This window comes from Abramis brama, assembly GCF_963993115.1.
Source record: "Abramis brama genome assembly, chromosome: 7".
NCBI lineage: Eukaryota > Metazoa > Chordata > Actinopteri > Cypriniformes > Leuciscidae > Abramis > Abramis brama.
Window position 1 is genome coordinate 23,679,476 of NC_139969.1, and position 27,894 is coordinate 23,707,369.

Genomic DNA, 27,894 nt, shown 5'->3' on the forward strand with positions numbered 1-27,894 from the left:
ATGATCAGGATTCGTGTTCCTGCCAAAACCCTGAGGCTGTTTGCAGGGGGACAAGAAAAAAAATACATTGAAGAGAGGAAGAAACACAAAATGGTGGAAAACTTTCCTGGTCTCATAAATAAAAGTAATTACAGAGGTTCTTCGACAACAGTGTTGGTGGTGGCCACAATAGTTCTGGAAACTGCTATGACAAAGCAGTTTATGGCACAACAGTCTGTGACAATCTTCTGATTCAATCTAAGGGCTGCAGAGATTATAAAAAAAATAAACATCAGCATAGCCATTACTGAGACGGCAAGTGAATTTCTTTTTTGAGTTCAGGTCTGTTTTATATTAAGCCTTCACATGCCTAGGGTTTTTAGCTCAATAGGTTTATGCTGTCTTGCTTATATAGCTTCACACTTATTTAAATAGCATATCTGTACTACTTTGTAGTGTAGAAAATGGTCTGTTATTTCAAATAATGTTTTGTTATGCAGTCAATGTATGTTGACAATTACAAGGTCTAGGTAACTTCAAACCTGTGTAAAACATTGTCTTACAATGGCACCCATATCAGAGTTATTACACACAGTTCTTAATTTCTGTGCATCCTGACCTCAGGCATACAAATCCACTGATTACAAGCTCACAAGGGATTTTATTGTTGTATAGCAATCAGCTTTGCAGAAATATCATATAATTTAATTACAAAAAACTCCCATTAGCAAGTAAACCTCACTGGACCCAAAAGCACTTTTTTTCCGCCCAAGCACTTAAAATGTCCCCAGGGTCAATTCTGGGTTAGATAGAGACTTTGCAAAGTCTTAGAAAAGTCAGAGGTAGTATTGGAGAAAACAGCATAAGATGGCCTTTTAAAAGGACAATTTAAACTCCTTCATCTGTGGCATGCTGTCAACACACTTGAGGTTATGTACTTATAATGGAAGTCTATGAGGCAAAAAGTTCTACTATTGTGCTTTTTATAAGCGTTTATAAGTCGCAATTTAATTTCAGTGGCAATTGACAACGTCACAGATGTTCTTAATAAAGCTTATCAAAATATTTCTGGTCAAAAACACACACACATACAAAACAACTTCTACTAGTAATTGGAAGTGAATTATGTACCAGCCAGAGAGTAATACTATTTAAACTAACCTATTTTGCCATTTGCGGGACATTGGTGGGACAAAACCAAACATATACAGCAAACAACTTTGCAGTCACTTTATTGATGATTTAGCTAGACATAATATGAGCAGACTGTGATGAAAACTGTGTTCTTTAATAACGCCATCAACAATGTTTATATGTTTCAGGAAGGGGTCAATGATTATAAACCTAAACCGCATATGGGGAATGGGCCTTTCTCTTCAAACATAATTACAGAACACAGAGGATACTAAAACACGGGTCATGTAGAGAGTAATAATTGTAACGATCTCCCCAAACGCCCTCGCAAAGAAAAAAAAAACCCAGTCGCCTTTAATCCTCTGTGTTGAGTGCTGTAGCCCCCTCCCCCAAAACAGAGTAAGCCCAGCTGTGGGACTCCAGCCAAGAGCCATCTCACATCATTTCATCTCCCTCCAAAGCCCTTCTGAATTATCAGAGCCAAAGACAATCCCCACGGCTTTCTCAACGCACCCGCTCACCCTTATCGCCCATGTAAGAATAACCCTTTACCTCACCGCACCATCCCTGTGAGTTGGCCTGCTGAAATGAAACAGCGATTTGTAAAACGGATATTAGAACGACTTCCTACACGATCAGTAATACATGCAGGCCTCCCTGCATATGTGATCCTATGCCCTTATCAGAAACATACCTGTCGTGTGTGTACTACAGTAAATATTCCTTTCTGGTCTTAAGAGACCACAATGAACTCTGTGGCTTTAGTGGTAAACACTTTGCAATAAGATTACATTTGTAAACATCAGTTAATGCATTAGGCATTATTAATTAACAAATAAGCAATATGTTACAGCATTTATTAATCCAGTTTAGTGTGAATTTATATAGTGTGAGAGTATATTCTCTCTCTCTCTCTCTCTCTCTCTCTCTCTCTCTCTCTCTCTCTCTCTCTCTCTCTCTCTCTCTCTCTCTCTCTCTCTCTCTCTCTCTCTCTCTCTCTCTCTCTCTCTCTCTCTCTCTCTCTCTCTCTCTCTCTCTCTCTCTCTCTCTCTCTCTCTCTCTCTCTCTCTCTCTCTCTCTCTCTCTCTCTCTCTCTCTCTCTCTCTCTCTCTCTCTCTCTCTCTCTCCACACACACACACACACACACACACATTATTACATTGACTTCATTAAATATACATTACATATAAATATAGGCTTGGTATCGAAACAGATTCTTAATTTAATCTTAATTTGATTCTCGATTTTCGATTCAACTATTATTACGTATAATATATATACACTATACTATATATTAATATATATTAATATTACTATATATACTTTCGATTATTATTTTTGTTGTTTTTGACACATGTATCCTTGTGAAATTTCATCTTATTATTACAATACAATTCTCGATTCCAATTTTGATTCCACAGCTAAAACTACTAACTAATATAAATTTTGAACATTATAAAAGGCAAGTAAATGACCATTAATAAAAAAAAGAACAAATAATCAAACTACAATCAATAGCACAAATAACTAAATACAATAGAACAAACATACAAATGAAATTTACAGTGCTTTTCAGGTTTTCCAGGTAGGTCTAACAGTAGTTTATTATGCTGCTGTCACTTTAAGACTAATGCATGGATACAATATTATGCTGTTAGTTAAAATCGTGAGATGCAGGTCAGTGGAACTAAAGAAAGTGCAAGGTCTAGTGATAAATACTGATAGTGTAAAATATTGATCTTGTACTCAGAGGTGTAAACGATTTTTGTCAGATCAAAAAACTCTAGAATCAGAAAGTCCCTCTCCCAAATATCAGCGTTTCTGGCTAGCAAACTGCTAATCATGGTTCACAGCTGTGGCAAACTAAAAGATAAATTAAAAGCTAATAAAAAAAATCCATATACCGATACAACCTAATAACCTATACAAACTTGCTGTTTAGTAAACAAGTCAGCACAGGGCAAGGATATGTCAGCACTCAGCAAAAGTACAGAAAACTGCTTGTTATTTCATGAGGTCTTTATGGTTTCTTACGTACAGCTAGCAGATCACAAAGCACATCTGTATCAACGAGTGCGTTTCCCATGTTAGGAATGTTCTCTCAGCTGAACCAGTGTTATACTCTATGACCACGTAAGCCACATTCCAGTGCGCCTCGGGTCATAAAAATCACAGAAAAGCGCAGAAAATACGCCACATCAGCTGAGCCGTTTGGCAATGTAGCAACACCACCATTAAAACCATCTTGTTGTCTGAGAGGCCAAACTTTTTTCTTTTAATCCCAAACACATGATGATCACGCGAACAATTTTTACTCAGGCAGTTTAAAACCAAAACTGACACAAAAAAAAGAAAAGAAAACTGCTGCTTTAAGGCCACATGACTACTTCAAACAACAATATAAAACATCCTGCTCGTAGATGTGCGTTACGTTATTACTAGATTCACGAGTCTGTTGCGTTTATCAACTCTGAGATGATATTAAGCACCAATGTCCCGCTGAGAGTATTGGGTTACAAAATCATGTATAAAACAAAGAGAAGATTGGATTTCAGCAAAAATCCTTTTATCACATTTGCCTAAAGGCTCGTCCTCTAGTTACATTTCTCAGGGTGAGAAGAACTACAGTAGGCTATGATCCTGCTTCACAGCAAAACTGCTTTATTAACCTGCTTTGGTTTTGGCGTCAAAACATTTTCTTACTAAATATTTCATATATATAAAAAGCATACGTACAAAATTATTTGTTACCGTTATTTAGAACCAATAAATATTTTTTATAAATAGCCTAATAAAATCCTATTTTTACATAAAAAAAACAGTAATTTATAAAGATTTTTTTATATATATATATATAAAAAATACAACCCTTATCAGTGTCATAAAAGCACATGCAGAGGAGGTTTGAGATAATCTTAAAAGCATTTTGACCTTTAATGGAAACAAGACTTTTGGACCCGATTTATTCATATGTTCGCAATAGTTTCATAAGATTACACCGCAGCTGTACTGTTGATTCTGGTTTCCATATGTTATCCGCTCACACCAGCAGCAGTAGCAGCAGCTCGGGCTGTGACATTAGAGCTGGTTGTGTGCTGTGAGCAGTGGGCTGGACTAGAGACTCATGGAGCCAGCAGATGAGCCCCGGCCCTCAGGGGAGAGCAGCTCATTGGCTCTCCCCTCCTGTCACTCATCCAGACATGGGCCCACTGTCACAGCAGGTGTGTGTGTGTGTCTGAATGTGCCAGAGCTCTTGTTACATAATTATATCATATATAGAAGCCACCAAACCAGTCGCAGTGTCACACAGTGTCTATTCGACTGTGTAGAAGCTGGTCTACAATGGACACATGATAGCAAATTATCTAAATCCATTTGTCTTGTTATTGGTAGTAGGACCAGGGCTGCCAACTTTTGAGTTTAGCTTGGAGTGAGATGACTGGTAGGATACAGTTTTTATTATTGCTTGACAAAAATTTCAAGATTTCAATTCCATTCTTGTGATTTGATTCCGATTTTGATTCAATATTGACTAATTTGAATACATGTTTATTTAAAATTTTATAAAAAAAATAATCTCACCTAATGCTGTAAACATAGAGGGCCCAATCTGCTGGTATTATTAAAGGTTAAAAATAAGAAATTAAATTAAATATAATGCAGTTTTTGTTATAACAACAATTATTTAATGACATAAGTAAAAATATAATAAATGTAATATAGTGCTCAGCAAAATCTCCTCTCTAGCTATTTTTTTCTATTCAATTAACATGCTATGGTCATTAAATGGCTTTCCTGAGGTAAATGTAACGTTATGTGACAATTGTTCTCCTGCTGTTATATTGACCTCTTTCCGTGGTTGAAAAACCAGTTGTACTGCATCTTTGAATAAAAAAGTAACAGATGATCGGTTCACGTGCACTTGAACTGAGGCGCTCAGCGATCTGTCACGTCACATTTACAAGCGCCAAACGTATTTTTGTCTGAATTTCGTAATAAAATTGACGGAATCTAAGAGCTGGGAATTAGTTTAATATTAAAAGTACCTCTTTGCTCCGCAATTTTTCTGTGCAATGGATGTGTGGCGTGAGAGCGTGTGATAAGTGTCAATTGCGTGAGTCTCACGCTCAATGCGTGAGAGTTGGCAGCCCTGGGTAGGACATTATTTTCAAAATCGGCCATCAACCGGTTGTTTAAAAAACAGCCGATGATCAGGGCCGATTATATCCTGTCAATCAAAGGGGGGTGGAAAAGGGTGTCAGACTAGGACTCATACTGTGTGAAGAAAATGTCTCATGTTGAATTTAGGTCATACGCAACAATAACGCATACTCATACAAAAAAGACAATACTTATATTAAAAAGTCTCAGCATTCAAATTCTGTCAACTTTTATCACAAAATCGTGTTTTCAAATTTTCTAAAAAAAATTCAAACAATAAATTTTGTTCAAGTGGCAGTGCGGAGTACATGTCTTTTCTTCCACTTTTTCTTCCACATGTCTTCACAGACAGTGAATGTACTGTCAAAAAGCAATTCACATGCGCAAAATAAAATTATATATTCATAAAATACATTTCACAAATGCAAAACACAATTCGTAGATGTACAACTGTGCACAAAAACCTTTGAATGTTTAAAATTTATGAGTTTATCTTTAGAATTGTGTGTGTGTATTTTTGAGACTTTCCTGGCAGCGCACTCCTCCTTCACAGATCAGTCGCACTCTTTAGCCAATTAGATTTAAGCTTATCAATCGACCAATCATAATCACGTGAGGGCGTGCCTACCTTCATGTTACGTCTTCAGCTTTCGACCACAGTTCATTACTAAGTAGAGGAATGTGCAGTTGATCGGTTCATTTCTGTGTGTTTACTGAAGTTAGAGATCAGTTGAAGCAATAGTTTATTAACTGCCGTTTAGTCCACGTGTGAACATAAACATTTATTTTTAGTATTGATGGATTTTCATGTCCTGTCCACCACACATTCAACTGATGATGATGATGATAATGTAATGACGTGCATACACAGGATACATCTGTGTTTTGTTTTAAGCTGCATGTATTATGTAATTTTATTGTTTCAGATTTCCGAGACAGATGATGTATGAAGTTGCAGACAACCAGTTCTATGTTCTTACCTTTCCTACTGTAATTCTTTCAAAACAGTCATGTTGCAAGCCATCCATTTTGACAGTTGTTTCAACAAGAGGTTGAAAGTGATGCATTGTTACTGTATTCATTTGTCTCCTGCTGACTTTATGTATTCTATGACTTTATGTACTTTATGACTCCTGCTGACTCCTGAATAAAGCCCTGCTATGCATGCATTATTAAACGTACAGTATGGAATTTTTTCTCCACTAGGGGTCGCTAACCTATTTACAATAACAAAGGCGTAGTTTGATGACGCAACATTTGCTAAGAATTATGGATCTTGTCGTCAACGTCAAGCCGACCGATCTAATAATGTTTATGGATGACTGAATACATCAATGCTTTTATCATGACTGTGATATGAAGCAGTTCGGGATTGCTAAGAGACAGCTATCAGCTCCACACGCGACGCGAGTCCCGCGGATATAAAAGGAATATGGACATTTCATTCTACCGAACTACACGCAGAATCATTACTCACAGGTCAGTTTATTAGACAAATTAAACTTGTGAGGTAACGCAGCGCTGTTTCACTTGGTCTAACATTACACTAGCACACTAAACTGCATTTGAATGTGTTGAAATGTATGGTGTTAGTTTGTCTGTATGAGACTAGCAGTAAGCTAGATCAACATGAGAATAACATACAGATCATATTCTAACATTTTATCATTGTTGAACTATATAACATTGATTAGTTTTATGAAAATGTGCTCACCTGTTTAATAAAGTACATGTAGGAGCGGTCGAAGTCTCGGACGTGGAGCTCTCGTTTATATACTGTCTATGGGAGCTCTAGGCATCTCGAAAACACCGCGCTGATATTGATTCTCGTTTTAGTTCTCCTTTTTTATCCAAAGTCTGCTTGCCATGGTCCATAATGTTTGAACGAAACAACAACAGCGTGCAGATAGACATTGCGAACTACAGTGGTCCACGTCTGTCGTCTTGGTTACTATCAGAGGGCTCTAGTTCATAGCTCTGGTTACCATGGCAGTACAAGCGGAAACCAGGGACAACGCGGATATGACGCCATTGACTGCGACAAAACGGAAATAAAGAAACGTGCCATGTCTTCGAATTAAATTAAAATTTCTCCTGGTTTGAAAGTTGTTGGAAACAGTCTGGATAATGTAAGTAAACAACTAAAAAAAATATATAACATAGATATAGTGATTTTTGCTATTTTTAAAGCAAAAAAGTTACATATTGTGCCTTTAAATGTTCTTGTTTTATGTCAGAATTAAAAGATTCAAAGACAGTTACATTTGATGTATAAGTTTTATTAATTTGAAAGTTTCTGAATCCTTTGGGAATAATATATATAAAAATGACTTGGTCATGAATGATTAATGTTCCCGTTACATATGAAGATCATGAACTGACAATCTTAAGTATGAATGAGTGCATGTCTTTTCTTCCACTTTTTCTTCCACATGTCTTCACAGACAGAAGACATATTTGTCTTAGACACTTTAATTTTATTTGTGATACTGGCACTGGAAGGCCCACAGCAATTTCAAGGATATTTTGTGATCTCAATGCCGCTGCAGTAAATCAAAGGTGCTCTGTGATAGAGGAAAGGCTCTGAAAATAAAGCCTAAGGTAAATAGCAAACCTATTAAAAGGCATCATTCTGACATCCAGACCAAACACAGGACGTGCTGTGCTTTGTCAAGGGCTACCTGGCAGGCACAGGTAGCAACAGCGCATCTATTTTGAGAAGGTCTACAAAACACTAAATTACAAGTGCACATAACCAGAATATGACCTTCTATGGCTCATGAAAGACTGCAGGTGAGCCTTTCAAAGCACAAGCACATTTGTCTGTATTCTTAAGAGAGCAACTTCGACTTTAAGCACATTTAAATATGCTCCCTTCGCTTTGGGACAAACTCTAGGAATGGCCTTTAAACTACTTTCAAAGGCCATGCTAACAGAGAAGCGTTTGACACTCCGTGAGTGTTAATTTTGGACCATGGTTACATAAGTTCACAAGAATAAAAGCAACACCGCCGCATTGCGCTGTAAAAGCTAGAATCTGTCCACACTGGATGCGAAAAAGCGACTGTTGCAAATCTATTTGTTCTACGTATCTGAAGTAGTTCAAGCGCTTGGAGTAACATGACCTGGGAGAATATAAATGTTCTAGCACAGCTTTGTTGAGTGTGTTTCTTGCAGCAATAACTACCTAACCAGCTCTTGGAGTTAATGAGAACAAAGTTAATCTAGTTGATGTAAACGGATGCAAGGGATATTAACCCAGACTGAGGTTCATTAAGAGCAAAGCCATGACTCAGATTATCCTGTACTAAAGCTCATGGGACAAATCTCACCACTCATGACTTTACTCATGCCTCATCAACCCAAAGCTTACGGGCTTTGATCACCCGTATAATAGTGAATGAATGATGAGCGTATGTATGCAGTTATACTGTACACTAACTATCAGGAACCCACAGCGAAGACCCTAAGCTCTTGTGCACTTAATGCTTTATCTGTTCCGGACCCAGAAAAAATAATCCCGTTAGTGCTACTCAAGGAGCAGCGAGAGGACAGCAGTGACGGAGAACTGAGGATGGCCTCAGTTGGCTTGGTGATCCTGATGCTGTGGATTGGATCACTTTACAGTCTCAGCGTATGTGTTAACATGGTTCATCATGATACTGCATTATATTCTAATGTGTATATTCACGTGCGTGAAAAAAAATAAATAAATAAATAAAAAATATATAATAATAATAATAATAATAATAATAATTATATATATATATATATATATATATATATATATATATATATATATATATATATATATATATATATATATTTATTATATTATATATAATATATATATATATATATATATATATATATATATATATATATATATATATATATCCTGGCAGCGCACTCCTCCAATTAGATTTAAGCTTATCAATCGACCAATCATAATCACGTGAGGGCGTGCCTACCTTCATGTTACGTCTTCAGCTTTCGACCACAGTTCATGGCTAAGTAGAGGAATGTGCAGTTGATCGGTTCATTTCTGTGTGTTTACTGAAGTTAGAGATCAGTTGAAGCAATAGTTTATGAACTGCCGTTTAGTCCACGTGTGAACATAAACATTTATTTTTAGTATTGATGGATTTTCATGTCCTGTCCACCACACATTCAACTGATGATGATGATGATGATAATGTAATGACGTGCATACACAGGATACATCTATGTTTTGTTTTAAGCTGCATGTATTATGTAATTTTATTGTTTCAGATTTCCGAGACAGATGATGTATGAAGTTGCAGACAACCAGTTCTATGTTCTTACCTTTCCTACTGTAATTCTTTCAAAACAGTCATGTTGCAAGCCATCCATTTTGACAGTTGTTTCAACAAGAGGTTGAAAGTGATGCATTGTTACTGTATTCATTTGTCTCCTGCTGACTTTATGTACTCTATGACTTTATGTACTTTATGACTCTAGGAATAAAGCCCTGCTATGCATGCATTATTAAATGTTCTTGTTTTATGTCAGAATTAAAAGATTCAAAGACATAGTTACATAGTCAAGACATTTGATGTATAAGTTTTATTAATTTGAAAGTTTCTGAATCCTTTGGGAATAATATATATATAAATGACTTGGTCATGAATGATTAAGGTTCCAGTTACATATGAAGATCATGAACTGACAATCTTAAAGGGATGGTCTGGAGTAAAATCAACCTAGGGTCCTTTGCACCATGACCTCGAGCCAAACACCCCCCCCAGAAGCCTTTTTTCCCTTGGTTGAACATTATTAAAAGTTAGAGCTTATTTAGAGAAATCAGCCGGAGTTCACAGTGCATTAACTAATGTTAACAAGATATTAATAAAGTATTAGTAAATGTTGAAATTAACATTAACAAAAATTAATAAATGCTGTACACGTGCAGTTCATTATTAGTTCATGTTAACTAATGAAACCTTATTGTAAAGTGTTACCAATATATTAAGACATTAATACATAAAGATAAAGTATAAAAGAGAATAAAGAAACAACATGCATTAAGATGTTTGTGACTGCTATCCAGATGTCACGCCAAAGGCGAGTAATCCTGAAAAATGCAGAGAAACAACAAGTGTAATAATTTAACAACATACACAAATTGCACATATGGCAAATTAACAATGGGTGCTCATAAAAATAGGTCTATTCACTATTTAAAGAACAATCTCGATGAGGCCAGTGCTAAGAGTGCTAGGGTGGGTATTGGCCATCCAGATGATTGTTTTGCAACCATTTGCGTGATTGTAACTGAAAGAGAGAGAGCTGTCTGAGGGGCTCTGTCTGTATTCTGTACCTGCAGCTGCAGCTAAAATACAACCAAAGAAGCATCATTTCTTCTTCATTTTTGACACAATATGGGACATCTGATTACCACAGCACTTGCTTACATCAGTTAATAGTTCATAAACTATTGCTTCAACTGATCTCTAACTTCAGTAAACACACAGAAATGAACCGATCAACTGCACATTCCTGCTTAGCCATGAACTGTGGTCGAAAGCTAAAGACGTAACATGAAGGTAGGCACGCCCTCACATGATTATGATTGGTCGATTGATAAGCTTAAATCTAATTGGCTAAAGAGTGCGACTGATCTGTGAAGGAGGAGTACGCTGCCAGGAAAGTCTCAAAAATACACACACACATACCCAAGGTGATTCACACGTGAATGACGATTTGCACATTTACATTCAAGGATAAACTCGTACATTTTAAACATTCGAAAGTTTTTGTGCACAGTTGTACATCTATGAATTGTGTTTTGCATTTGTGAAATGTATTTTACAAATATATAATTTTATTTTGTGCATGTGAATTGCTTTTTGTGAATATATATTTTTTCACGTATGCACTGTAAACCTAGCCTGGTAATACCAAACTCTGCTACTTCGCTTTGCTTCGTAGACAGAGTCTGGCATGGCATAATTGAAAAGCGTTTTTCTTTCTCCCAGGGGGCGCTTGTCTGAAGTTTAAAATCATTGGTTACCCGTAAGCCAATCACATAACGTTTGGTTATGGCGTGTGTTATGCGCATGCTCAGCCGCATCTAACTTCCACTGTAAACACATGTATGATGCGAAAACAAAACCATCGAGCGAAATACCGGAGTGAACATGGCTGTGAACGACTTTTGCAGATTATGTGTAAATCTACGCATCCACAGTACAATTAGTGTCTACGTCGTCACGGCTCTCAGCCCACCCTCTGTTCGTTGATTGGCCGGCTGTTTTCAGGCCGGAGGAAAACGGAAAGCTATTACGCTGTCTCAGACTGAGTACAGAAGCGAAATGAAATTGAGCGGAAGTACGAAGTCTGACGTAGTCAGGCTACTGTAAACCCAGATTTTGATTCAACTCAAAGAGATTGAGTTCATATTACTTAAATGTGTCTAATTTATTGACATTACTTGTTAATTCTGATTAAGCTGAACTTTTTCTTGTCCTTTCTTATTGTAATTGAGTTTTTAAGTCCAATCAGTAGTTTCTACTCAAACAAACTGAGTTTGTATTACTAAAACATGTGTCATTTCTTTACATTAATTATGAATTCTGAGTAAACTGTACTTTTTAATGGCCTATCTTATTGCAATTATGTGTTTGAGCTCAAACAACTTAATATCACCAAGTTTTGCCTGTCCAACGGTAAGTTCAGAGGGTCAAAAACAAAATATGAAATCGCAAATTAAGTTCGTGATTTCTGGACGTTATTGTTGTGTCCCTGATGTTAATGTACAATTGATTGATCCTCATTTAAAACTGCATTAGCGTTGGTTGACATTTGTTTTTCTTTTTTATCTTTTTTTTCATGCCATCACTGAGGAAACTACACACTAGAACCATATTAGGCCATGGCTTTGTTTCTTTTGTTGCTAAAAAAAAGACATGTTCAATAAAAATAAAATTGGATCAGTGTAATGTTGCAGTTGTATGTGTGTATTTTACATGGCTCTATTGATTGAAAGATATTTTGAGTTTCAGGAACTAAAAGTTAAGTTGGGTCCGTTAGAATATACAATTTAGTTGAATTGGTAATGGAGTAATGCTTACTTAACAAGCTGAGTTAAATAAATGGGTGGGGAATGATTGTTTAAACTAAGTATCTTCAGTTACTGTAACTCGGTTATAAGTACATTCAACTTAAATGTTCTATTCCATTCCATTATGGGCTTAAGTACATTGAACGTAGTCCACTTCACTTATTCAACTAATGCTTCATTACTTAAAAATTTTAAGGCAACGAGTTACCTTGGTTTTTTTAAGTAGATTCTACTTATCCGGGTTTACAGTGTGTGAATTGTTTTTTTGTGCACGTGAATTTTGTTTCTTGCATGTGAAATTGTCTACGCATGTGTGAATCAAGTTTTTTGCGTGAATTAATAATGAGACTGATCTGCTTCCATATTTTTCAAACTACATCAGCCTGCAATTGCACATAATTTAATCAAAACACAAAAGAAAACCAAACAAAACAAAAATTAAGTAACATATTGTTTCACAAAGGTCCAGTGTGACTGAATGTGATGGTTTAGCAGTCTTGGACAGCTGTTCCTAACATGACTGTAGGTGGAGACCGTTTCAGGCATGTTTTGTAAGGCAGTCGGTCTGAAAAGATAATCTTCTCAGGTTAATTATAATAAACAAACTGCTGAGAATTAGACACACCATAGATGACTTGACTCGAGCACCAAAATTCTCATTCTCTTTTTCATCAATTGTGTTAACAGATTGTGGACAATGAAAAAATGGCATTTCAAACATCACGCGATTACATTTTAACGGCTTGTTAGTGAGTCTGGATTCTGGAACACATTGATTTCATCATTGCCTTTACCCAGATGAACATACTGAGTTACGCACTTCTGAAGGGTTGGAAATGATCAAAGGGAATGTGTCAGCTTGTACAACCCATTCGCTTAAGAGGAAATGACATGGGAAAAACTTTTCCTGCACTAAAAGCTGCTCCCTCAGGTACCTCTTGTGTTTCTGTGAAGGAACATCTGCTAACGCACACAACAACAAACACAACACATTAGCAGGACCTGGGAATGCAAACAGACTCTCTGCCCCCAGCACTGCAGATATCATATGAAATGTTTGTTGGTGTATAGACAATTGGTTGGCTAGTGTTGTTCAAAGTATAGTTTTTACAACTAACTAGTAGTCTATAAGTTATACTGGATGGAAGTGCATTTAAGAAGATGAAAGATGAAGTAACCAACCTCTGTGTGGCTCAGGTTTTAACAGGCTCCGAGCTGCTGTCCGAGCCGCTCTTGTCCTCCAGATGCTGCAGGTTATCAGAGGGGGTGACGTCTAGGCAAGAGAAAACAGCAGGTAAGATGCTGCCTTCACAAATCAGTGAACAGTAAACTCAGTGTTTTTCTGATAGCTTTATTACCAAAGCACTAGCAATGAGAAAATTGTTGTATAATAACAATGGTAAATGGATTTTTTGTGTGACATGTACACCTTAAATAAAGCTTTTATACAAATAGGAATTCTAAGGAATGAGGACTAGGAGATGTAAGAAATTGTGTAGAAACCAAACTATATATAATAAAAAGAAAAGAAAATTACATTAGAAGTTAGAACAATTTCTATAGCATGGTGGGGGAAAAAAGTCAATCAGTTAATTACATTTTCAGAATTTTGACAAATATTACTGTTGACAGTGTCTTCATTCTAACCTTGTTACCCAAATTAGTATTATTTTAAATTATATTTATTTTATATTAATAATATACCATATTAATTAGCACTAAATAATATTAATAAATTATAATATTAATATTATTTTATATCAAATCATATTATATATATATATATATATATATATATATATATATATATATATATATATATATATATATATATATATATATATATTATATATATATCATATTATATATATGTTGTTAAATAATAATATTTACAAGTAGCCTAATATTTAATCATATTAAATATTACTTTTTAATATATTAGATTAAGGGCCCTATCATAAGGGCCCACTTAAATCCATGTTAAAAACTCATCTTTTTTCTTGTGCTTTTAATCTTCTGTAACTTTTACGTATTTATTGCTCTTATTATTCCTTTTACTTTCATGTACAGCACTTTGGTCAACCAAGGTTGATTTTAAAAATGCTCTATAAATAAAATTTGATTTGATTTGATTCATGGAAAGTTGCCAATATCTAGCACGGCGTCGTTTTTCAAAGACGACCAAATGAGTGTTATAAGGGGTTAAAGACCATTTTAAACCTGGTGATGTTGAGCAGCGCAGCCTGGATTCCGATCTCTTATTTCGAGACAGCTAAGACTGCGATTGTAAGGACATAAGTGAGCCGCATAAATACAGAGAGTGGATGATGAGTGTTTGCATGTTGAGCTCACAGTGTTACTTCCCTTTTACTGTGTTAATGAATCATCATGACACTACAGAAAGCAGCAGATGTTGGAGCTTCGCAGGCTCGCATGGCTACAGTTTATCATTTTATGGGGAAGTTCCTCCAGACACGGACATCTAAGTAATGAGAAAATCCTGGTGCAAACTCGCTGCTCGGGGCTTAGCACTTTAATGAAGCAGTAACCACATTATCACCTCAGTCAGAGAATACAACCTGACAGCAAAACTAGAAATACAGAATCACCTCATTATTGATCCATTTTGTTGACATTTTTCACATTTTTTTTTTCTTTCCTCAGACTAATCAAGACACACAGATGAGATGTCAAACCGGCATATTCATTATGTCATCCCTCCCAAGAGAATTCAACGCAGTTCATGTGATTAATGATATGAAGGAACAAAACACCCATTTAGTCAGCTGGATCCTCCTCACATTGCACGCACTTTGAGCAAACTATACTATAGCAGACTGCCGAAAGAACACCGCAGTCACAGTGTAATCACCATGGGAAAATCTCAGTGTAAAACTGGGAGTTGTGAAAAATATGATACACCGGTGTTTTGCCAGATGAGAAGTTTATCCATGCATCATCTTTTTACTCTTTTAATTCATTTTATAACTATATCATATATCTCTTAATTTATTTTATAACTGTTTTAATTTTCCTTGCTTTTATTTTGTGATTTTTTTAATTCCTTTCTGTAAAGCACTTTGAATTGCCATAGAGTATGAAATGTGCTATATAAATAAACTTGCCTTGCCTATACCACTGAGACATCAACTGAACCCAAAGGCATCAACTTTGAGAAGCGTACAAAAACAATTAAGAGTAGGCCTATAACCAATGGGTCTAGGAATTTCCTGGGAGTAAGATGGTGGATTTGCCTTTCCTTTCACATCAGACATTCACTGGTCCAGATCCAGATGCATGACAGGACTGGGTGTCTCACTGGATGTACGATGCAAGACATCTACTGGCACTGCGGGAGGAAGTGCACCTGGTTTTTGGTACTTCAGTGATAATAATAACCATGCTAATATTTAGCGACTACAACTACAATGCCCATTTCTCAGTAGAAATAAGTCAGAAGTTGGTAAACAAACAAACAAACAAGGCTGTTCAGACTGCAGGCAAATCCGATTTTTTTTAGGCAGATTGTCCACACTATTAATTGCAAGTGATCAAATAATATTTGTGTGTCCAGACATAACCAACGTATCCGTATGGGTTGCTTTGGCGGAATGAGATTTTTTTATTTTATCAGATGTTTTTTTTAGCTCTAGAAAACAAATGATATTGAAATAAATGAATATGAGTAAAATGTTTATTTAAAGAATTGAATAAAATACAATATTTTATACATTTTATTTATTGATTTTATTTCAATATGTATAATAATAAAAATCATTAATAATCATTCTTATTAATATATATTTTTTAAATAAATAAAGTATTTTTTTTAATTGTACATACAGTGAGGAAAATAAGTATTTGAACACCCTGCTATTTTGCAAGTTCTCCCACTTGGAAATCATGGAGGGGTCTGAAATTGTCATCGTAGGTGCATGTCCACTGTGAGAGACAATCAAAAAATGAACTCCAATCAATTCCCAAAGTCCTGCCCTAAATTTTTTCCTCATTCGAGAAGTTTTACGCGGATATACGTCACAAAATGGAAGAAAAGATGACTGTTTTGCTGACTTTGGTAATTTCACTGAAAATAAAGAAAAAAAACAGGATGCCTTCTCTTCTAAATGGAAGAAAACCAGCAAATCTAACAGGGGTCACTTTGACCCCATTTATGCATTCATATAGGTTTTTACTAGTCATGTATTCTAGGGTCAGGGGTGACCATGGTTTAGAAACTTCTAGTATCAGAACATAAATCCCGCTGAGAGCTGGTTTACTACTCAAGCACAGAGACAGCCTTCGCTTTTCACGTGGTCATTTGGCATTCCGTGCAGACGGCACTCTTCACAGAGCCAACCGCCGACTTTCACAGCTTCATTTATCTGTGAGCAAACACCAAAGCCTGCATTATCATTACAAACAAGTCCCAAGCCATGAATCACATACAACAGCATGTGGGTGAGTCAGTTCCCAAATCTACAGCCAACAGTGTCAACTTAACTTACAACACTCACTTACTATTCCACTTCAGCATGAAACTAAAGAACAACAGAGAATGAAATGCTGCGAAACAAGAACAAAGATCTAACAAACGATCGTAGTAACATCCCTGAAACTACAGACGATCTGTAGACGTCAGTGGAAACTAAAACTCTAGACATTAAACAACAGCTCCGTGAAGCGCTCATCAGCCAGACACAAGAATACATTATACTGTTGAATGCAAGTGCTATTTATGTTCAGTGTGTCTCGTCTTTCATGCACACACAAACTCTTCACCTTGGATGCTGCTTGTCTTTGATGGCACTCCCATCATGCCTTTCTGCCACCAGCAGCAGCAGAATCAGTCTCTCTCAAAGATCCAGTTTTAATGAGAAAACATGCTGCACCAGGGAGACTTCACATCAGTGGTTGGCAAATGGTTTTGCTTCATAACCCAGATTTTACTTCTGGATATCATGTGGCGACCCAATACAGTATTGTTTATCGTGTCAAAGAACAAAACTAAAAACCTAACAATACAAAATTATATCCACAAAATACTTCAATAATAATAATTTAATTTCATACTTAAGCTTAATTTCAACAACAAAAAATATGGGAAGCAGTTTCTCCTTTTTAAACCTGTTTAATTCGCTATCAGATAATTATGAATGATAATATTGTAAGTTAGCCTATATTTACAAAAAAAAATATCTAAATGTAAATAATACCATTTTACTTTTGTCCCCTCTAGATACTATCCTCTCTTTTAAAAAATATTATATTCTCATCTTAAAGAAAAATATTAATAAAAATAAAAATGATTTGCATTTATCATTATTTTATCACTGTTGTCCATACCAGAACCTGAAACTCATTTTTAGGCTGTGGCCTATAGTTGAAAACCACTGATCTACATTGACATAAAAAAAGGTGCTTCTTTAAATTTTTAAGTACAATCAACTTAGATGTTTAAGTCGTCAACTTAAATTATATTAAACTTCTAAAAAAAAAAAAAGTTAAAAAAACTGCATTAAAGTGATGTAAAAACGTGTTAACTTGTCATAACTTATTGCTCATATAATTTTTTACAGTGTACAGACCTAGAAGCTGAGACGGATACAGAGAACGTCGGACGAGATCTTTCACTAAAGGAGAGGAAGTTATGGTTTGAATGGAGCTGGAGGGCCAATCAGAAGCTCCACCTTGCAGAGGCTGTTGTAACTTCGCCGTTTGAAATCGAAAGCGAGGCTCTGGTGGGAAGAAAACCGGAAGTGTCGCCTTTAATCACAGGAGAGTCGTGAATGCGATGGCGTATTGTTGTGTTTAATGATGTTGTGTCAATTCTAAAACTGTACATACATTTCTTTCATACTTTAGACTATATACAGTGAAATTCATTTATAAATAAAATAATTTTTTATATATATATATAATTCAGAAAGTAAAAAAATAAGCAGGAATGAACTATATATATATCCTATATTGGATATTAACATCCAATAGTGTAAATCGCGGCAGCAGCTTCAGGTTGGTAGTCCAAGGCATTGTTGTTTATCTTTACTTCCGGGGTTCTTCCCACCGGAGCCTCACTTTTATGAAGGACTAAAAATGACAGAACGAAAAATAAATAAATAAATAAATAAATGCAGAAATAATAGTGAAAATAAATACATTTTGGTAATATAAATGGCTATTTCTGTATTTTTACATGTATTTATTTATTTATTTATGCATTTCTATATGTATTTATTTATGTATTTATACATTTATTTATATATCTATGCATTTATATATTTATTTATTTATATATTTATATATGTATTTATTTATACATTTATTTATTCCTACATTTATTTATTTCTGTATTTCCACATTTCTACATTTATTTATTTCTGTATTTCCACATTTCTACATTTATTTTTCCCTGCGCATGTATGCTAATTGACCAATGGCTAAGTCACGCCCCCTCCACTCACTCGGACAAACAGTCAACATTCGGTAACAGGCGCTTTGGCAGCTGTCATAGTAGGAGACATTTCACAGGAGGCAATTGATGATTTTTTGGAGACAGAAAGATTATATATCATCTCGATGTCACCAAAAGGGCCTTAAATATGCATTGGAGGGTTATATTAATAATTTTATTGTTGAGAAGGTCGATAGCTTCAGCTCCAGAACAAAGATTTACAGTTCACAGTGTAAACGTTATAGTTTGGTGCTTTTGCTTCAAACGCTCGCTTTATACGCGCGTTCTATTCGCTTTGGATTCAAAATGTTCAAGCGTCGAACTAGACGCGGATACGCGCGAATTTGACGCTCTATTCACGTTTGGTGTGAGCGCAGAATAATGAACAGGCTGCAATGTCAAGATTGCATTGCTGGAATGTGTGTGTGTGTGTGTGTGTGTGTGTGTTTGTGTGTCTCTGTGTGTGTGTGTGTGTGTGTGTGTGTGTGTGTGTGTGTCAGAGAGCGGGCGCGATCGAACAGTGGAAACATAAAAACATACTCCATTTTGTTCATACAGGACGTAATTAAAACTGCAAAGTGTTTAGCCTACTTATATTTGTGTAAAACACAACATTGTGCTTTTGTCAAACTGTAAACTCTTGTCAAACTGTAACCTACAACTGTCACCCAACCAAAATCACACACACACACACACACGCTGTTTAAAAGCCAAAATGACAAGAAAAAACATAAAAACGAATGAAAACTGATAACCGCAATGCATTGCAATGGACGAGGAAGCAGAGAATGTCCGAGTGTATTGGGTTAGCTATGCGTACTGTGATTGGCTCATCGCGTTTGGGGGCGTGGCTTAGCCATTGGTCAATTAGCATACATGCGCAGGGAAAAATAAATGTAGAAATGTGGAAATACAGAAATAAATAAATGTAGGAATAAATAAATGTATAAATAAATACATATATAAATAAATAAATATATAAATACATAAATATATAAATAAATGTATAAATACATAAATAAATACATATAGAAATGCATAAATAAATAAATAAATACATGTAAAAATACAGAAATAGCCATTTATATTACCAAAATGTATTTATTTTCAATATTATTTCTGCATTTATTTATTTATTTCTACTTTTATTTATTTATTTATTTATTTTTCGTTCTGTCATTTTTAGTCCTTCATACACTTTCGATCTTTCGATTTCAAAATGGCGGCTGCGTGAAATCAGCGTATCCAGTGGCACAGTGAAAACATAAAAGGAACCATTCAGCAATTCATATGGAATCCATGCCTCCTTCACTTGATGGTTGGGAAAAAGGAATACTACAAACTTACAGAGACTCTCTTTAATTCAAGCGGGCCTACAGGAAAGCTGGACAGTCCCAAACCACTAAAAGAACAAACGCATTGCCACACACCAAGGTTTATTTTGAGGAAACAGGCCCCGATGGGGACAAACAGGTTGGAGGTGTGGTGGCTTTTGCACAGGATCTTTTGTTTACCAACAAGGCCAGTATGGGAGAGGCTGGCCTCCTTTGAGGAGGGGGATGAATAAGATTGTTGCAAGTATGTTAAAAGCTGAAAACAAGGAGTGTTTCTTCATTAAAACAACCCTCCATAGCAGGTCCGCTTTGAGAAAGAGGCCAAGCTATGGGCCGGCACCCAGAACAGCTTAATGAGAGCTCATACTGAGAGGGAGGCAACGGCATACATACAAACACACGCTTCTGGCACACAAGGTCGAAAATGTACTTTCTAACATACCTTTACGCCAACGACGGGCGAATTTGGAAAAACTGTATTTTCATCATTTTCATTAAAAAATATATGTTTTTGTTCCCATGGAAAATGGACTTTATATTTAGTAAAGAATCCTGAAAAAAATGTATCACGGTTTCCAAAAAAATATTGAAGAGCACAACTGCTTTCAACATAAGAAATGTTTCTTGAGCACCAAATCGGTGCATTTTCTGAAATTTTTTCTGAAAAAATTTCTGAAGACTGAAGTAATGATGCTGAAAATTCAGCTTTGCCATCATAAGAATAAATTACATTTTAAAATATATTAAAATGGAAAATCAGTTATTCTGAATTGCATTAATATTTCACGATATCACATTTTAGTGTATTGTTGATCAAATAAATGCAGCCTTGAGCATCAGAGACTCTACACAAAAACATTTTTTTTAAATCTTTAAATGTTTGAATGGTAGCGTGTATATGTGTTGAGCCCTTTTCAGTGTTTGTGTCATTGCACATCTGTAAAATTGTGAAGATACAACGTAATCTTATCCATCAAAATCATGAATGGCATCAATACAAAACGCTATCAGACTGACATGTGAACGTCAGTAGGGCAGTGAAGGAATTTGAGGTAAGCCGCTGTTTGTTTTAAGCCCTATTCGGACGGGATTAACTTTACAAGGGTAGATGGAGTAATGTAATTTTACCACAGGATGTCTGTAATAGTAATGGCCAATTCGCACGGGATAAGATATCTCAGTAAAACTAGCAGAAGTGGGAGGGGTAACTCGATTTGCACATCGCCGTCACCCTCCTGTCGTCATGTGTGTATTATGTTGCTTCCTGATATCGAGATGTCACGTGCACAAACAACCTATATTTATATATATAAAACAGTTATGTCCGGTCGAACGATGTATTAATTAACTTCAGATTGGATTGTGTTGGTAAAAGGCACTTACCCAACGCTAAAAGATGTTTTGTGTCTCTAACAAGTGCTTTTGATCTTCTTTCTGATCTGAATGGAATGTGGAAAACACTTGAGTTTTGCCACAGACTTGTCCCAGCGTCTAGAACGCAACTGAATGCTTTTTCAAGAGTCTCCATACTTGAAAAACCGCGGAAAACTACTTTAAAACAGGAATGACGAATTATTTACGTACATATTTACAGCGGGTCTATTCACACGGGATTAGTATTACCTGAGGTAATTTTTCTGTACCTTTTTACTGCAGGTAAAAGTCACAATCAAGTTAGTTTAACATGGAGAGGTGGGGTAAAGTAATTATTACCAGAGCTTCTCTGTGATTTTAGTCCCATCCGAATGTGCCATCTCAGTAATCATTACAGACAATGTCAGTAAAGATTACTGAGATGGCACATTCGGATGGGACTAAAATCACAGAGAAGCTCTGGTAATAATTACTTTACCCCACCTCTCCATGTTAAACTAGTCCCGTCCGAATAGGGCTATTGTCCGTAATCATTACTGAGATGGCACATTCGGACGGGACTAAAATCACAGAGAGGCTCTGGTAATTATTACTTTACCCCACCTCTCCATGTTAAATTAATCCCGTCCGAATAGACAGAGAACGAGGATATGCAGTCTCCTCATTATTAGGTTGGACACAGGAGTATGGGGAAGGATCAGAACAGCAGCAGACGTTGGAAATGTAAGGGTGGGAGGAGAGACAGAGAGAGGACATTGTGCTGAGTAAGGAACGCTGCAGTGCCCGTCTGCTGCCTCACGATCTCTAAAGTTTTCGTCAAGGCTCAGCTGGCCCAACTCCTCTCTCATGCACAGGCCAAGGGCACAGACTACAGCACAAGCTTGTCCATAGTAAACTCAGCTAAAGGGCTGTTCAATGCTCCAGTAACTCAGAAAAAAGAACCCAACACCATCCGTGTCACCCCTGCAAAAATAACCTTTTTCAGATTTGTCAAAAGACAGAAGACTAAAGGTAAATCCAGGAAGGGCTCAAAAAAATATTCTGCTTGCCCAGTCTATTCCCACCACACACACAAAACAATTAAAAATGAAATCATTAAATAATGTAAAAAATATTTGTACCATATATATTAAAGGTACACAATGTAACACTTTCTGTTCAATATCAACACAATTCAAATAATGAGTCAATACATTATCAATCTTCCAAAATGTGTTTTTGTCTTACCCTGATTCACATTCTATGTGTTTATAGTATTAGGCCTGATGGGATGGTTGTTACAGGAAATTCCGTATGCATCACTCGCCTGTGCGTTTCTAGTCATATCCGTAAATAGAAAGGTTGACATGGAGCAGCTAAATCTTTAACCTCTGGGGAATCACCCACTTTAAAAAAAAAAAAACGCCAAACAGAGAGTCTGCTGGCAAAAAGAGAACGCGACAGAGCTCGTAATAAAATATATTAAAATACGCTGAGATGGCGTCAACAGGTGAGTAGGGTATTTTATAGGGCTGCACAATTAATCGCAATGAAACCGCACACGATTTGGCAAAGGCTGCGATTATTTTATGCGCAGCTTGTCAGTGCAGCACGGTTGATCGGTAAATGCTGCTCCATCTGAACACCAGAGGGCGCTCTCACGCACACACGCCAAATATGCCCTGCCGCAGAAGTACGATAACGTACATCATTTCAGGAAATCCCTATCGGGCATCATCGCTGTAGCTGAATAAACAGAAGATTGAAACGCTTTGATTAAACATGACTAATAACCACACGACTGTGTAAGAAGCCACATCATCTCACAGAGGGATGCTCAACTGTCGTGATGAAGTGAGTTTGGAGTAGAAGCATGTTATTAAATGTTGTTTGGAAACCTGTTTGACGCGTGTTGCTTTTTCAAATGCATGCTATAAGTGACTCAAACTCACAGTGCTTTCAGATGGAGCAGCGTTTACAGAGCCGTACATCAATGACAAGCTGCGCATAAAAAATAAAATAAAATAAAAATCGCAGCCTTTGCGATTTCATAATCGCAATAAGCCAAATCGGTTTAAGTGTGATTACATGTAAATTGCGATAAATCGTGCAGCCCTAGTATTTAATTTTTTTTAAAGTATAGGTATAGTATTTTAGCCTAAAGCTATAAGTATAGTTTTTTTTTTTTTTAAATAACAACTCTTCAAAGTGTTCCCGATCCCTCCTTCGCCCTCTCAGCTACCCAAAATGTCTCATAACATATCAAAAGGGAGAAACACATGCACCCACTGAAATCACAAGATGACAGATAAAAAAACAAAGAAATTGAGTTTCGGATATAAACACTAGTGCACTTTGCATCACATTAAATTATTTGATATACTTATACACATGAATTATCAGATGACATGAAATAGGGATGAGCGGATCGATCTTAAAATATGTATACATTCGACATTTATGCAGTCTTTGGTCAATACTTTCTTAATATCCTTTATAAGGTATTGTATTGAACAGATAAATTGCCATATGTAGCTCGCTAACAGAGTTCATTGTAAAGCATTATCTATTTTGAAGGGTCATTTCATTATTCATTGTGCTGGAATTTATTTTCAAGGAAGTACCATGTCTTTTAATGGGTATAGCTACAGTAACATTTCAGCTTGAGATCCTTTCCATCTAAACTGGTTAGATCTCTTAAGCCTGATAGTGAATGTTTTATGAGCAGTAGGCTAATCTCTCTCTCTTTTTTAGTTATGAGGAAAGAACCATATTCATCCACACAGTCACACAGAGCTGAAGTGCAACCAAAACAATGTTCTTCCACAAAATGCATGTAGTTTTGTTTTTAAACCACTAGAGTGCGAAAAGTTACATAGTGTACCTTTAAATATGGCAGAAGAAAATACATTACATTACATTTTTCATTAAATGGTTGTTACAATACTTTAGTTTTAGTATGTTTATTAGTTAATATGCTATAGTACTATGATAAATATAATAATAACAATAATAATACTTTTTTTGCTGAGCTATAATAATCATAATAATAATAGTAGTCATTTTTGCTGAGTCCTGTGCAAAGTGAAAAAGAGCTAAAACTGTATCTGTATCTCTGATTTCAAAGAGAACATTAAGCTTGTAAAATGTTTTTCATTTTTGATGAAGTATTAGCATAAACAGTGCCGGTATTATGTAAAGCTGTGATAAATCAATGATGGATGGAATATCAAATAGCCATGCCACGTGAAAACCAGCTGGAGACTCGACGGAAACAAAACAATCCGGATGCAACAGCGACGTGTGCACGCTGAGACACATGTGTGCCTGTATAATCCTCAGCGTGTTTGCCCATTCAGGCTGATTTCAAGAACTCACTGAAAGATATTTTGGGTGATGGATAACATCCTCTTATGAATAATGGCACTTAGGTCTCTGTTTACTAGAAACAAAAGTCATGCATGATATAAACCAGCTAATCAGTATTTCATCATGCTTTATGCCATCATTACTGAGGAATGCTGGGTAAAATAATGGGAATTAAGTGCATTGAAATTGTACTCGGAGCAATTTTTGCCTGGCAGTTTTAAAAATAACTCTTCAGCGTGTTCCCGATCCCTGCTTCGCCCTCTCAGCTACCCAAAACATCTCATAACATATCAAAAGGGAGAGAGAGAGAAACACAAACACCCACTGAAATGACAACAATATGACAGGTTAAAAAAAATAAAGAAAAGAGAAAATTATCTATACACATGAATTATCAGATGACATGAAATAGGGATGAGCGGATCGATTTTGAAATACATCCAACATTTAGGCAGTCTTTGGTCAATCCTTTCATAAAATCAATCCTAAATGTTTATTTTATTTATTCTGTGTGAAAATTAATGCATTCCATGAACATTAAAGTGCAAGAAACTATGCTATTTCAAATAATTTTGTAGTATAGAAACAAAAGTTTTTATTGACATGCATGTTATAATTATTTATTTCAATATGATGCCTTTGGTATACAAAAATAAATGGCTATAATAAACCTTTTTATCTATATAAATTACAAAAAAAAAATTTTTTGTTATCCACATTAGCTCCTATTATGCAACAGCACCATGATACATATAAATATCATTAAAAATAATATTTTTTGCTTTTTACTAAGCCCTGACAAGAGTGAAAAAGTAAATGCAAATATAACATAATATGACAGGTTAGAAAGAACAAGAATGTGAGAGTACATGATACAAACACTAATTCACCTTATATCATACAAAATTAATCAGTATTAAGGAGTATTGAAAAAAAAAAAAATGAAAAATGTGAAAAATGCAGAAAGTGTGAAAAAAAAGGTCTGCTGATTCCATTTGGCTCTGGTCATGAATTAAATGATCTCTCCTCAGCTTGTGTTTGCTTATAGAAAATAATAAATGCAAAGCAATAACCCAAACACAACCATATGCATCGAATGAAAGACAAAAACTGATAAAGGAGAGAGGGAGAGGGCAAGAGCAATGGATTGTATCACACACCTTCGAAGCATCAGTAGAATGGGCCGCACAACTCAGGGTGCCGGATTACAGCCAGCCAGTCGTGACATCAGCCGTGTGCTTGATTGTGACACCAGCAGACAAACACACACACACACACACTCGTCTGACCATTGCCACCCACTCCTCTCTCTAATCTAATTACAGTCCCTCAACCAGCTGCTTGTGTCGGCAGACAGCAGCGGCAGGACTGAGGCCGGTGCCGTGTATCAGCCATATTAAATTTTCATAAACTAAATCTTTCGAAGACAACCTGATACTGCTGTTCTTTTAATAAGTGGACCGGCTGGACAAAGGCGCTGTGGATTCAGACCTCATCCAGTCTATTCACTAAAACCACAGTCATCATCATAACCTTACCTTCAATATGCCTTCTTACACAAAAACTAGAGCATTCAGCACAACACCACACTCTTCCCTGAATGTGGAGGAACACAGTTGAGCAAACCACTGTCATGGAAAACACAATGAATACTCAGCTCTGTCCAATTAAAAATCCATGGCAGGAACAATAAACATGAACCGCGGTGTCAGATATAGCCTCTTCCATGACCTCATGGAGCAAGTGCACTGACTCCTCCAGCCCAGTTTACACCATCTCCAACTTTGTTGCTGCAAGTCACTGGTAGGAATTGGCATGAGTACTTAGTGCTCGACAGACAGTGATGACCACTCATGAATCATTTTTTCGTGTGACTTCAGAAAATGTTTTTCTGATTGGTTATGGCGCAACTGTGGGCTGTAACTTGAGGTGCATAGCATTGGCATGCGGACCAGAACGAAGAACTGAAGTGAAACTGTCCCTGTAATCACTTTGATAATGAATATACAGTTAAGTGCAAAATGTGCAGCACAAATCTGTCATATACATAACATTATAATGAGAACACTATTGTAATAGATTGTTTTGAATTCTTTGTTCAGTTGTCCATGCTTTTACCATGTTGTTACCGGAGGAGCGCATTCACGACAAGAGTTGCACATTTTGACTAGCACTTGTTCATTTGCTTCTTTTTGTGCAGATGCAAGTTTTAAAAATTATGTTTATGTTGTGCATAATCTGTTTAATGTCATATAAGGTACATTTGAGTGAGTTAATTAACGTCAAACGGCACTGCCTGACATTATTCACTATGATTTGATTATTTGAAACTATCATATTTCTTTAAAAATGTTCATTTTCAAAAACACTGATGATGCATTATTAACAATCTAGCTGTTATATTTTTCTTGTCACATTTTTTTGTCAACAGTATGATTTAAAGGCACAGTTCAGCCCAAAAAAGACAATTCTGTCAATAAACCCTCAAGTTGTTACAAACCTGTATGACTTTCTTTCTTCTGCAGAGCACAAAAGAAGATGTTTTAAAGAATGTTGGTAACCAGACAGTATTGGGGACAACTGATATGCATTGCATCGGGAGAGAAAAAAATATGACATTTCTCAAATACCTTCTGTTAAATACCTTCCAAAAAAAGAAAGAAAGTTATTCAGGTTTGGAAAGGCATGAGGGTGAATAAAATGACAGAATTTCCATTTTTGGGTAAACTATCCCTTCAAAATGGTTGAATTATTGTCATGACGCACATAACACCTGTAAGTCACCACCAGTCACTGTTATAAGGCATTCTTGGTTGCCCTGGTAACATAATTCGATGTTGACACTGATGTTTTATGCTGCTAAAAACATTCTGGAAGGAAAAAGGTTATAAATAAATTGCACCAGTGCATAAAGCATCATATCAAAGACTGACATCAAAAACAATCTGACTGCTGTAGTTTAGCCAATCAGAAGAATGTGATGCTCTGTGCCTGACAGTCATTTTGTATGGTTTTGCTAACATGTCTT

The 27,894-nt window shown here is 36.1% G+C and overlaps 1 protein-coding gene across 3 annotated transcripts in view; it reads right to left on the reverse strand.

Moving 5' to 3' along the window:
• Positions 1-27,894, reverse strand: part of fam110b (family with sequence similarity 110 member B) — a 46,433-nt gene that overhangs the window by 3,031 nt on the left and 15,508 nt on the right. For all 3 annotated transcript variants that reach the window (XM_084121082.1, XM_084121083.1, XM_084121084.1), the window contains exon 2: positions 13,542-13,632. The gene's annotated coding sequence lies outside the window, so the exon portion shown is untranslated. The remainder of the gene's footprint in view (positions 1-13,541; positions 13,633-27,894) is intronic.